Source organism: Trachymyrmex septentrionalis, unplaced genomic scaffold (assembly GCF_001594115.1).
Source record: "Trachymyrmex septentrionalis isolate Tsep2-gDNA-1 unplaced genomic scaffold, Tsep1.0 scaffold312, whole genome shotgun sequence".
Lineage (NCBI taxonomy): Eukaryota > Metazoa > Arthropoda > Insecta > Hymenoptera > Formicidae > Trachymyrmex > Trachymyrmex septentrionalis.
This window is the reverse complement of record NW_017305477.1, coordinates 156,036-169,961: the sequence shown is the minus strand read 5'-3', so window position 1 is coordinate 169,961 and position 13,926 is coordinate 156,036. Positions and strand designations below refer to the sequence as shown.

The following is a 13,926-nucleotide window of genomic DNA, read 5'->3' as shown; positions in this document are numbered from 1 at the left end:
GACCGTCATGTAAGCACTGTTTCGATTGCCCAGGAGCTAAACATTGCACAAAAAACCGTTTGGAACCATTTAAATAAGGCTGGATACAAAAAGAAGCTCGATGTATGGGTGCCACACGAGTTAACGCAAAAAAACCTCATGGACCGAATTTCCATCTGCGAATCGCTGCTGAATCGCAACAAAATCGACCCATTTCTGAAGCGAATGGTTACTGGTGATGAAAAGTGGGTCACTTACGACAACGTCAAGCGAAAACGGTCGTGGTCGAATCGCGATGAGCCGGCGCAAACGGTGGCCAAGCCAGGATTGACGATCAGGAAGGTTTTGCTGTGTGTTTGGTGGGATTGGCAGGGAATCATCTACTATGAGCTGCTCCCCTACGGCCAAACTCTTAATTCGGACCTGTACTGTCAACAATTGGACCGTCTGAAAGAAGCAATCGCCCAGAAGCGGCCAGCTTTGGCCAATAGGAGAGGAATTGTGTTCCATCAAGACAACGCCAGGCCACACACATCGATAGTGACTCGCCAGAAGCTCCGGGAGCTTGGTTGGGAGGTTCTTATGCATCCACCTTATAGTCCGGACCTGGCACCAAGTGATTACCACCTGTTCCTGTCTATGGCGAATGATTTTGCTGGTGAAAAATTCGCCTCAAGAGAAGCTTGTGAAAATCGACTGTCCCAGTTTTTTGCCAATAGGGACGAGGGTTTCTATGAGAGAGGCATAATGAAATTACCTTCAAAATGGCAACAAGTTATCGAACAAAACGGTGCATATTTGACCTAAATCGGATCATTCTAACTATGCTAAATAAAGCCTTCAATTTAATGCAAAAATAATAGATTTCTTTTTACTACACCTAATATAATATTTTATTGTTCGACGAAAATTAATTACACATATGGACATGAATAGTACTCGTATATATACGCAAGCGTTAATAATTAATTCTTAAAAATGATGTGTCGTAATGTAACTTTATTACACATGGTTGAATTCGTAAAAAAAATAATCTTTAATTTGATTAAAAAAAATTTTTTTAATTTAAGAAAATTATGGGTGATGGGAGTATTTTGTTAAACAAAAAAATAAACCAAATTTTTTTCTTTATAACTTTAAAATACTCTTGAAACCGTACAACTTTTGTTTAAAAAATTTTTTTTTATCTTTTATATTCCTAACAATATTTGCCTCGAAAGAAAAATACCGTTTTTTTTAAAGAGGGGAGAGAGTGTATTTTACCCCTTAAACATAAGTTAGGGCACGTATAAAAAAATACGTGTCTCTTAGATTTTCTTAGTGTTTAACAACATATTTCATAGGAGAATCAAATCACTTCTAGAAGTTGTAAAACTTCCCTTGTTAAGTTAAAACTAATAATCTCAAAAATTAATACATTTTTATTATAATAGCATAAACAGAAAACTCACTTGAATAAAGTTGCGATAAAATTAATTTAATTGAAATTTGAAGTTAAGAAACAGAAGTTAATTTCAAAAGAATTATTTACATTAAAATTAAATTTGTGATTATGTTGTTGTGATATTATGTTGTTTTATATAAAAAAAGATATCAACAATAAAAATTATATTGAATAAAAATTTAAAATATTATTTTTTAAATGTGTTTATTTAAATTACTCGAGAAATGTATTATTTTTTGCTGTAGGTAATTTTAATATTTACATCATACGAGAATTTACGCCCCAGGAGTTACAAAAAATGAAAGGAGTAGAGATTATCTGCATACAATCACTTTATTATGTGCTTTTTAAAGACTAAATCTGGCGCCCAACTTTATCAAAAATAAAAATTAACACCATAGCGCGTTTGTACTTTGTTTGTACCGATCATTATTTCGTTTGTATCTTAAACAGTTAAACAAAAAAAAATTAAAAATTAAAATGGCCAGCGCGCAACCTTAAGATTTTTAAATTTCATTTATGCCATTTGAAAGAGAATCATTTGTATCCGTTTGTACCTCTTTTATTTTCGTTTATACCTCAAACGGTTCGGAAATATAACGCTTTTCAATTTTTGTACAATCACCATATTGGAAAATTACCTATTTTAAAAGATATCGAGATGCGACTAACGATATTCGAAAGAGAATACCCGTTCGTACCCGTTTGTGTCCCTCTTACTTTCGTTTGTATCTTAAAGGGTTCGGAGATACAGCGATTTTAAAATTTCGGAAATGCGTCAAGAGGAAAAGTCGGCCATTTTAAAAGATACCAACGGCATTTAAAAGAAAATCGTTTGTAGCCGTTTGTACCTCTCTTACTTTCGAATGGCGTTAGTTTCATTTCGATATCTTTTGAAATGATCGATATCCCCTCTTAGCGCATTTCCGAAATTTAAAAAAATGCTGTATCTGAACTTTTTGAGGTACAAACGAAAGTAAGAGGAGTACAAATAAGTACGATTCTCTTTTAAATACCGTTGGTCGCATCTCGATATATTTAAAAATGGATGGTTTCCCAATATGGCGATTGTGCAAAAATTGAAAAGTGCTGTATTTCCGAACCCTTTAAAATATAAAAAAAATAAAAGAGATACAAACGGACACAAACGATTCTCTTTCAAATAGTATAAATAAAATTTAAAAATTTTAAAGTTACGCGCTGGCCATTTTTAATTTTTAATTTTTTTTGTTTAACTATTTGAGAATAAAACAATGTACAAACGAAATAATGATTTTAAGAATCTTTATTTTAGACCGCACATGTGAGAAACACAATCAATATGAGAAATTTAAAATGCCTATTACGGTCGAAGCTGGATCTTCATTGCTTAAAATAATTCAATCTTAAATTACTAATATAATATATACTATATATGTACTTGCATATATACATTGTAGCCTTTTCAAACTGCGCGCCGAATTGTTTTTCCGGACTATAAACGCAATTAAAACTGCTCTAATAATTTAGAACTAAATTGACAAGCAATTTTAATAATTTGATGCTACAATCAAGCATCATATTATAAAGATGTTAATATTATATATTGAAAAACCCGGCCAAGGTAATATTTTTTGCAATAAATTGTTTTTTGCAAATAATAGTTTTTCAATATATATTAATATGCTTGATTGTAGCATCAACTATAATATGGTATATATTAGGTGCGCATCTTAATTCTCGGCTTCTAATTTCAATCGATGAGTACCTATTCAAATTTACATATCTTTCTCGCCATATAGTCATATTGGAGCTCCATCTTTTAAACGCACTGTAATTGTTGGCGGTTGTACTAACTTAAAAAAAAAAAAAGTGTTAAAAGCAATATCGTTTGAGAAGCAGCATTTGAGGCATTGCCTTCTTTTCGTTTATCAATTAAAAAAAGTGCTGCTGAAGCACAGGAAATAATTTTTTCGGCTTTGGGAGAGGATGCTGTTTCTTATAGTACCTGTAAAAAATGGTTCTAGCGGTTTAAGAGTGGAAATTTCGACCTTAATAATGAAAAACGTCCGGGACAGCTAAAGAAAGTCAACGATGAGGAACTGGAACAATTTTTGGAAGAGTATTCCTGTCGCACAGTCAGAGCTCGCATAGGAACTCGGAATAACAAGGCAAGCCATTTCTAAGCATCCACATAAGCTGGGGAGGATTCAAAAGGAGGGTCATTGGATTCCTCACGAACTCACAGCTGAGAACAAACGTAGACGCTAGAATATTGCTGTGTCGTTGCTATCCCGATTCAAACAGAAGATTCAACAGAACTTTTTCTGCACAAGATTGTAACCTGTGACGATAAATGGATCATCTACGATAATCCAAAGAGGCGAAAATCGTGGGTTTATCCGAGACAGCCTTCGAGTAATACCACAAAATCGAATATCCACGCCAAGAAGGTGTTGCTGTGTATATAGTGGGATCAGCAGGGTGTCGTTCATTACGAATTGCTTCAACCTGATGAAATGGTCACTGCTCAATGTTATCAGCAGCAATTGATTCGTGTTATTGACACATTGGATAAAGCCTTACAGTGGCAAAAGAAGAAGGAAGGTCATCTTGCTTCAAGATAACGCGCGGCCACACACAGCAAAATGATTTTGAAAACGATCATCGACTTGAGCTGGGAAATTTTATCGCACCCGACGTATTCTCCAGACTTTGCTTCTTCAGATTATCACCTTTTTAGATCCTTGCAACATCATCTGACTGATACTCATTTCACTTATGTCAAGAATGTCGAGAAAAGTATGATCGAATTTATAAATTTAAAACAACTTTTTTTCAAAGTAGAATTCGGCAGCTTTCCAAAAAATGGCGCAAATGTATAGAAAACGAGGGAGATTACTTTGAAGATTAGGTAATTTGACTTGTTATGAATTAATATCAAAGTTCAATAAAAAGGCCGAAAATTAAGTTGCACACCTAATATGTAAGTACATATATAGTGTACAATATTAGTAATTTAAGATTGAATTATTTTATTACAATAAAGATCCAGCTTCAACCATAATAGATTTTAAATTTCTCATATTGATTTTGAAATAATGATTGGTACAAACAGATACAAACGAAGTACAAACGCGCTATTAATTTTTATTTTTGATAAAGTTGAGTGCCAGGTTCACATCGGTCTTTTAAAGATAGCATCGAAACTATGCGTGGCGAGCGAGGGACTTGCCTCGTGTAGAAAATTCGAAGTGATGCAAAAATGACAATATGATTTTCTACATATTTTAATTCATAACTAATGGTGACTTTTATTTACAATCTACTTGACTACAAATATAGGATCAGCTTCTATTTTAGATGTTTTAGAACTAATTTATGATTATTCTTTAACCAATTATATCCAAACTTAGAGATGGCATTAAGAATATTTTTAATTATCCCGGTTAAATAGTTTCATGTAAAAAAATATTTTTTATATTTAATGAATTAAAATTAATGAATTAAAATTAGTAAAAAAAATATTGAAGATCATCAACTAATCACTAATCAAGTAAAATTATCCAATATAGGAATTCTTTTAATTGGAAATGAAATATAAGAGAATATAGATTTTGATAAAATAATTGATAATTTTGCAATTATTGAAGCACGAAAAATATTATTGTGATTTTAATAATTATATTTTGTTTGTAACATGTAAATCTTGATGTGTACATTATATAACTCCTCTCTTCTGTACATATGATTATAATAAATTAATATTAATTTATAGTGATGTGTAAATGCCAGTATGGGCCAACACAAGATATTGGTGTATGATACGATCAATTCTTTATTAATCAAAAGTAAAAATGTTTCGATCCTGGTTTTGAATCCTTTTCAGTACATAAAATAATGATAAGACAATAGTTAACCGCAGGATCACATTACGAAGACTGTGTTCAATATTACCCGGAGATGTACGTCAAATTGGCAGATTCGCTATAGATGCAGATGAAATATTTTTTATTTTGACAACGAATCATATCTTAACGTAATTAAAATCACTTACATGTATCATAGAATCGGAAGAGCACTGAATCACCACTTAATCAACTATTAAATTAAAAAAAGATTTTTTTTTTATATGTGAACAAAATTATTTGTATATTAATATTATTTACTAATTAAAGTTATTAAGAAAAAAAGTTAAAAAGAATTACAATGTGAATATCTTGCTTGATGAGTATAAAGACATTGTTCACAATTCGAACGCTTGACTAATAATGATAAAATGTTGTACTTTTATCTTTGAACGTCTTCTTGCTATTCATCAATGTAACAGTTGATTTCTGTGTTAGCATAACAACCGCTAGTCTCGGGGAAAGAAAACTAGTTGCAGTAGTGATCCCCGGGGTGAGTGGGTCCCAATCACCACGACACAGCGCGTCCTCGGGTTGCGGATAGAGGAAAAGCCTCGCTATCTCGGTTGAGGATAGAGGTTAGCTGCGAATAAATTGAATAAGCAGTCGCGGACAGCCGATTGGAATGGTCCTCATGTTTGGGGGTTGGGCGTGGGTTTGATAGGCTCACACCGTGAAACGACTTTATCTTGAAACAATCAAAACTCGCCATGGATTCTTCTGGGGTAAAATTTTCCGGAGGTAAACTAGTTTCCCGTTCGGATCTCCGGGTGGGGACTACCTCGGGGAACTCATGTCGTATAAAGTCAAAACGCGGGAGAGACTTCAAAGTGGGTACGTGGAACGTCCGAAGTCTTTACAGACCTGGGGCGTTTCAATCGATGGTCGGGGAGGTCGAAAGGTACGGGGTAGAAGTTGTCGCGTTGCAAGAAACAAGATGGGCCGGGGAGGGTTCGCTTAATGCGGGTTCGTACACGCTTCACTATGGAGGGTCGGAGATATAGTCTTGGCCATAGTCTTGGCATCGGTTTTATGATTAATAGGAAAATCTTATCCGCGGTAAAAGACATTAAATTTATAAACGAAAGATTAGGATTGCTCGTTGTGCAGGGCCGATGGTACAAGATCGCGATAATCAACGTACACGCGCCGACGGAAGATAAAGATGGCGAAATTAAAGACGGGTTCTACGAAGAACTCGAACACCTCGTGGATCAATTACCGAACGATTACATGAAAATAGTCGTGGGAGATTTTAACGCGAAAATCGGTAAAGAGGACATTTTTAGACCAACGATCGGGCTCGAAAGTTTGCACGAGGAAAGTAACGATAACGGAGTGAGGGTAATTAACTTTGCGACCGGCAAAAATCTTATCGTCAAAAGCACGTATTTTAAACACAAAAATATCCATAAACAAACTTGGATTTCCCCGGATGGAGGCACGCGTAACCAAATTGATCACGTTCTTGCAGATAAACGGCGTCACACGAACGTACTCGATGTCAGGTCTTATAGGGGGGCGGATTGCGACTCGGATCACCTCTTGGTAATTGCCAAAATCAGGGAACGTCTTTCGCTAAACAAAACTAACGGGCAGTTGTTTGGAACTAAACGTCTAAATGTACAAGGTTTGATCGAGGGAGAAAACGGAATAAAATACGCGGTCGAAGTAACGAATAGACTCGCGGCTTCAAAGGAAATAGATGAATCGGATGATAACACGGTTGATAAACACTGGGAAAACGTACGAGACGCGATAGTAAAATCGGCGGAGGCCACGGTTGGTTTTTGTAAAAGGAACAAAAACAAGCCGTGGTTTGACGAAGAATGCGTAAAAATTGTTAAAGTACGAAACGAAGCGCGCATCACGTGGTTGGCTCAAAATACGAAGGAAACTCGGGATCAGTTTCTTAATATTAGGCAAGAGGCTCATAATATGTTTAAAATTAAGAAGCGTCAATACTTAAAACGTAAAATTGAAGAAATAGATGAAAATTGTAAAAGCAGTAACGTACGAGGCACGTACATGGGGATAAATAATTTTAGAAAGGGATTCCAAGCTAGGACGGAAATGGTGAAAGATGAGAACGATAATTTAGTTACGGATACAACGGCAGTTTTAAACACATGGAAAAATTATTTTGATCGGTTATTGAATGTCGAATCTGAAAACGACCGGGAAATAGAGAATTTTGAGTATCACACGGCTGAACCTAGGATTAACGAACCGACAATTTCAGAAGTAGAAAGCGCGATTAAAAAATTAAAAAATCACAAAGCACCGGGTAATGACTTGATTCCGGCGGAACTGATTAAATGGGGGGGAAGTAGATTGATAGAAGAAATTCAGAAATTAATTATCTTAATATGGAATAAAGAAGCATTGCCGGAACAATGGAAAGATTCAATTATAATCCCGATTTTCAAAAAGGGGGACAAAATGAGTTGTAATAATTACCGGGGTATCTCACTTTTACCTACATGCTATAAAATTCTGTCGAATATTTTATTAATGAGGCTTGTACCATATGCAGATGAGATAATTGGAGATCATCAATGCGGCTTTAGGAGAAATAGATCGACTGCGGACCAAATCTTTACTATTCGGCAAATCTTGGAGAAAAAATGGGAATTCGACCAATCGGTACATCAACTTTACATTGATTTTAAAAAAGCGTATGATTCGATAAAACGGGAGAAAATGTATGAAATTTTAACTCGGTGGGGGATACCCAAAAAATTGGCTAACTTAGTCCAAGTTTGTTTAAAAGATACCAGAGGTAGAGTAAGAATAGGTAATCAAATGTCGGAAACTTTTAATATTCATAGCGGATTAAAGCAGGGGGATGCATTGTCACCTCTTCTGTTTAATCTAGTATTGGAATATGCTATTAAAGAAATGCAGAAGAGTAATGATGGTTTGCAGTTGAACGGTACAACACAAATATTAACATATGCGGACGATATTGCTTTGTTGGGAGATAATAAAGAAACACTAATAAATAACGCTAAAATTCTATTAGATAAAACGAAAGAACTGGGGCTGCAAATAAACGTTGAAAAAACTAAATATATGGTCACTGATAGAATTCAGAATATTCATAATAACGGAAACCTGGTCGTCTGTGATAAAATTTTTGAACGGGTTAGCAATTTTAAGTATTTAGGATCGATTTTAAACCAAACTAATGAAATAAGAGAAGAGCTCAAGAGAAGAATTAATTTGGGGAATGCGTGCTTCTATTCGGTTAAGAAACTACTCGGTTCGCGGATATTGTCTAGGCGCTTAAAAATTAGAATTTACAGAACGATTATTTTACCGGTAGTCCTTTATGGCAGCGAAGCGTGGTCACTTACATTACAAGACGAGAAAAGATTTAGGGCTTTCGAAAATAAAGTACTTCGAAAAATCATCGGGGCAAAACGCGATGAGGAAACGGGCGAATGGAGAAAATTACACAACGCAGAATTACATCAATTATATAATAGTCCGGATATTATTAATGTCATAAAATCGCGTCGATTAAGATGGGCAGGTCACGCGGCGCGTATGGATGAGAATCGAATTGCATATAAAGTACTAATTGGTAAACCGGATGGGAAAAGACCATTGGGTAGACCAAGACGTAGATGGGAAGAAAATATTAGAATGGACCTTAACGAAATGGGGTACGAGGGTCACAAATGGAGGGATCTGGCTCAGGGACGGGAACAGTGGCGGGATTTGGTATTTGCGGCAATGAGCTTTCGAGTTCCTAACGCCTAATAATAATAATAATAATAACAGTTGATTTAGTCCTTGAAAGTGTCTCAAAGAGATGGTACCTTATTGAACGAAACACTAACATATCAAAATCGGAATTTTTTAAAGCATTTAATTTTACGTTTTCTGTTTTTGACAATAAGTTTTAATCGAGGAGCACAGATTTTTACATAACGCATAACATGTAATGCATAAGAAAATGTACCAATTAAAGTCCTTCGTTTTCTTTCTTTCCATAAAATAAAGAACTCTGATTGATTGAATTTCTTATGCCTTATGTGTTTATGCATTATGCAAGAATCTGTGCTCCTCGTTTTATAAACAGACGTTTGGAGTTCCTATGGGTTCTCCATTATTCCCTATAATAGCTGACCTTATTATGCAAGACTTAGAGTTGTGTTCGTTAAAAAAGCTTTCTTCATTCCTTCCTTTTATATAAGATACGTGGACAACATTGCTATGATTACTGATTCTTCAAACACTAATGAAATTCTAGATATTTTTAATTCATATCATCCACGATTGAAATTCACTATGGGAATATGAGCGGAACTCACTAAACTTTTTACATGTGAGTTTAATTAAAAAGGATAATTATCTCATTTTTTATTTGTACCGTAAGCTTACATTTTCAGGTCGTTTTCTAAATTATTTTTCTTGGCATCCTTTATCTCAGAAAATTGGCACAATTATTGGATTAGACGATAGGATATTATCACATCCAATGTTTCATGTTAAAAATTTTGATAATATAATTAACTTATTAAATAATGATTATCCTAGTAATTTAATCTTCTCAACAATTAAAAAGAGAGTCCATAAAAAATTTCAATAATTAAATTCTCAAGATAAATATGAATCATCTGATGAGAACATTAAACAAAAGTTCTTTACGGTATTTATTCTGTTTGTTACTGAAAAAATAAAAAATTTTATTAAAAACATTCCTGGTGTGAGTATGGCGTATAAAGGTATCAACAAATTAAATAAATAAAAGTTTTGAAAGATTCATTGCCTATGTTATCTAATTCGCATGTAGTCTATACAATAGACTGCAGAGATTGTGATGCCTCATACGTGGGCCAAATCAATAGATGATTTGAAAGTGCGGATGTCAAAACACAGAAACTATATTAACAGGAACACAACTCAGTCTTCTGTTGTCACCGAATAGAGACATCCCATGATTTTGATTAGGACAACATAAAAATATTAAACAAAGAATAAATTTTAAATAAAAGACTATTGTCAGAAATGATTTATATAAAGAAACAAAAGCATGATATAAATTTACAAAATGACACTTTATCTTATGACCTTTTATTTAAAAAGACGTAATGCTTCCTCTTTCTCTCTATTACATAAAAATTCAACCTTAAATTATTATTGTTGATCTTTGTTTTTTGTTTGCGTTCCATTATCCAAATTACCATTATTAGTTATCGACTTTTAAAAGTGATAAATAAGTAATTTAGTGGAGTCCCCCTCTATGACTTTGACCTCGACATATATTTTGACCCTTAGTGTTCTTGAGAAATTTTAACTGTCGGACGTCACTCGTTAAAAAATTATAAATAAAAGAAGTTTAAGAAATAACGAAGCAAAAATCATATTTCTGCTACATAAAATAAAAATTTTTGATTCTCACCCCACTTCCCCTCCTGCTTGGCGGCGCACGATTTTTATCTAAAGCGACTCCCACCTCACCTCCCCCCCCTGATTGGAGACGCACGATTTTCACCTAAAGTGACTCCCCCTCCTTCAGATGAAAGTTGTGAGTCCTCAAGCAGGGGAGGAGGTGAAAGTCGCTTTGTGTGGAAAGTTGTAAAATATGCTTTAAAGCAGAAAAAAATTTGTTATTGTTATAAAAAAAAATGTAACTACGTTACTATTACATTTATCAAAAAGAAGTAACGCAGTTACCAATAAATTTACCCAAAAAGTAATTTGTAACTGTAACTTCGTTACACAAGTAATGAGTAAATCAATTGATGGACGGAAATGCTAAAAATCTTCCGATTTCAGCAAAATATAGTATTAAATCGTTTTCGGGGTCGCTTTGAATCCGTATCCAAAATTTGAAAATTCATAATAGCTGGACCAATATGGCGAACAGAAATGCTAAAAATCTTCCGATTTCAGCGAAATGTACTAAAGAGTTTTCGGGAATGCTGATACCGAATTCGAACTTAAAAGAGTGATCTCCGAAAAAGGAGTTATTTTTGTCTCAATTTTTGAACTAAACTGTGCCAAATGATATCATACAATGAGATATTAATTATTCAGGATAGTTTTCAGAAATGTTTCAACCTTTCACATCTCATAAATAACAATTCCGAAAGAGTTCTGCAATATGTCATATAAAATTTTAATAGTCAAAATGATTACTAAAACCCATCAAGACCATTTATTCGGACCGAATTGAAAGCTCCAAGAGGGAAGTGGCTTAAGAGATTCAACGCAAAAATTAAAAGGATGTTAATATAAATAGCGCATAAATCTTGTGCATTTGATTTTTCGAATCGTTTGTTATTAACGTGGAGGGAGGTTTTACTGAGAGGCCACTCAGCCCCCCAGAAAAAAAAATTTTGTTTAGTTAAACGAAATGAACGCAAATATTTTTTTGCGAATTTTGAGAGCATATAAATAGCACATTAATATATAATTTATTCATGAAGATTTGGTTAAATGGGTTGGGGAAAGGTGAAGGATGGCTAGGCAGACATGGGAAGTCCGTTAAGGGTATAAGTATAATACATCATAAAAATCGAAATTGCTTGGAAAATCGTAGCGCATAAATTGAAGACATAGTTAGCGTAATTTTGCAATTTTAAACGATTTAGGGATGAATATAATGACTGTTTGCTTTCTGAGGAAAGTGCCTTAACGGATGCAGCGAAAAAATTGAGACTGAAAATTTGCGCATAAATCCTGTGTTATTGAGTTTTCAAATCGATTGTTAACACGTGTGGGGCGGGAGGGGGGGGAGGGCTGACTGACAGCTAACTCAGGCCCCCAAAAAAATTTCTTTTTAGCTAAACATAAAAATTATTTTTACGGATATTGAGAGCGTATAAATAGCATATTAATATATAATTTATTTATGAAGATTTGGTTAAGTGAGGGGGCCTGCTAGACAGACGTGGGGAGTACCTTAAGAGTTGCAGCGCAAAAATCGAAATTGCTTGGAAATGGTAGCGCATAAATCGAAGATATATTTTGCATAGTTAGATGGCTTAATTTTGCAATTTTAAAGAGCTCAGGAATGAATAGGTCTGTTTTCTCCAAGGGGAAATGTTATAAGGGTTGAAGTGCAAAAATCGTTGCTTGGAAATGATATATTTTGCATAGTTAGATAGCGCATAAATCGAAGATATATTTTGTATAGTTAAATGGCATAATTTTTAAACGATCTAGGAATGAATATGTCTATTTGTACTAAGAGGAAAATCCGGAAATGGAAATAACAGTAAATTTATCCATATAATCTCGCAATAAGATGAATTTCAACCGTTGAAACTCGCCTTATGGATAAGTGTATTGCTATTTCTATTTCCCTTAGAGTGCGTACATCTACAGCAGTATCCTGATTGGCTCATTTGCTTAAGTTCACGTCTTAAGGTTACTATTACAGAAATTTTGTCTGCGGCAATCCTTAATACTATCTTATGTAAAGTCTTAAGATGTGTTAAATCAATCCGAGAACTGTATTAGCATCTTAAGATATTATGTTTAAGACAGTTTTAATATATACCATAAATAGACTATAAATACCATCCCATATTTTTAGCGTTTCACGGTTGGTAGCTTCTTTCTTATGAACAATCCTAGACGAAGAAGATAGAGATTTAGAGAGAGAGAGAGGGAGGGGGGAAGCGAGGAAAAGAGAGGAAGGGGAAGAAAGAGGGGAGGGGTGGAGAGGGGGCAAGGTAGACGAATTCAAGGAATACAACTTTTCACGCAAAATGACTTTTACCACCTCCCCTCCCTGCTAAGGGCGCATGACTTCCATGCAAAGTGACTTTTATCCCATCTCCCCTCTTGCTTAAGGGCGCACGACTTTCACACGAAATGACTTTCGAAATCGTGCGCCTCCCCTGAAGTCAAAATCTGTTTTGTAGAAATGACTACAAAATCATAGCTATTTATGTTCTCATTTGGCTATAGATTTGTCGACAAAGTCTGCTGACAGGCTGTATCAGCAGATTGGTGACAGAAACCGAGCAGAATCTGCTTGAATAAAATTCTGCTCTTAACCTGCCGTCAGGTTATGCAGGACTTTGTTCGGTTTCTGCCGTCAATCTGCTGGCATAGCATGTCTAGCAGGCTTTATCATATTTTTGACAGCAATTTGCTGAACAATGTTAGATAATACAAACTTTATGTTTGTAACAAACAATTTGTTGCCTTTCTGCAATCGAAAATTAGTAGCTCTGTTGAAAACTTGTCTCTACAGGTTGGGCATCAGGGATAGCTCTAGTAATAAGCGACGTACACCACGTATACCACTGACACCACTGACATCAGTGATATCATTGACACTGACAATTACGTTATTTTTATCCGCGAACTATCACATTCGGTACGTGACATCGCTGGTTTACGAATTATAACAAAACTGCAATACGTCTTATTCTTGTCCTAAAAAATGTCTTAAAAGGATATGTTTAAAAGACATTTTAAAAAAGATGACTTAATAGGATATGACTAAAAGTCGTCTTCAAGATGTCTATTAAACAAGTTTTAAAGACATTTTAAAAAGAATATATAAAAGACATTCTAAAAAAAGACGTTTTTAAAACTTGCCTAAAAGTCATCTAAAAGACATCTTTTAGATAAATCTTAAAGATA

General features: G+C 34.5%; 1 pseudogene; it reads left to right on the top strand.

The window, feature by feature from the left end:
• The first annotated feature begins 6,020 nt into the window (after nucleotides 1-6,020).
• On the top strand, nucleotides 6,021-13,313 carry LOC108749762 (annotated as a pseudogene).
• Nucleotides 13,314-13,926: the final 613 nt, after the last annotated feature.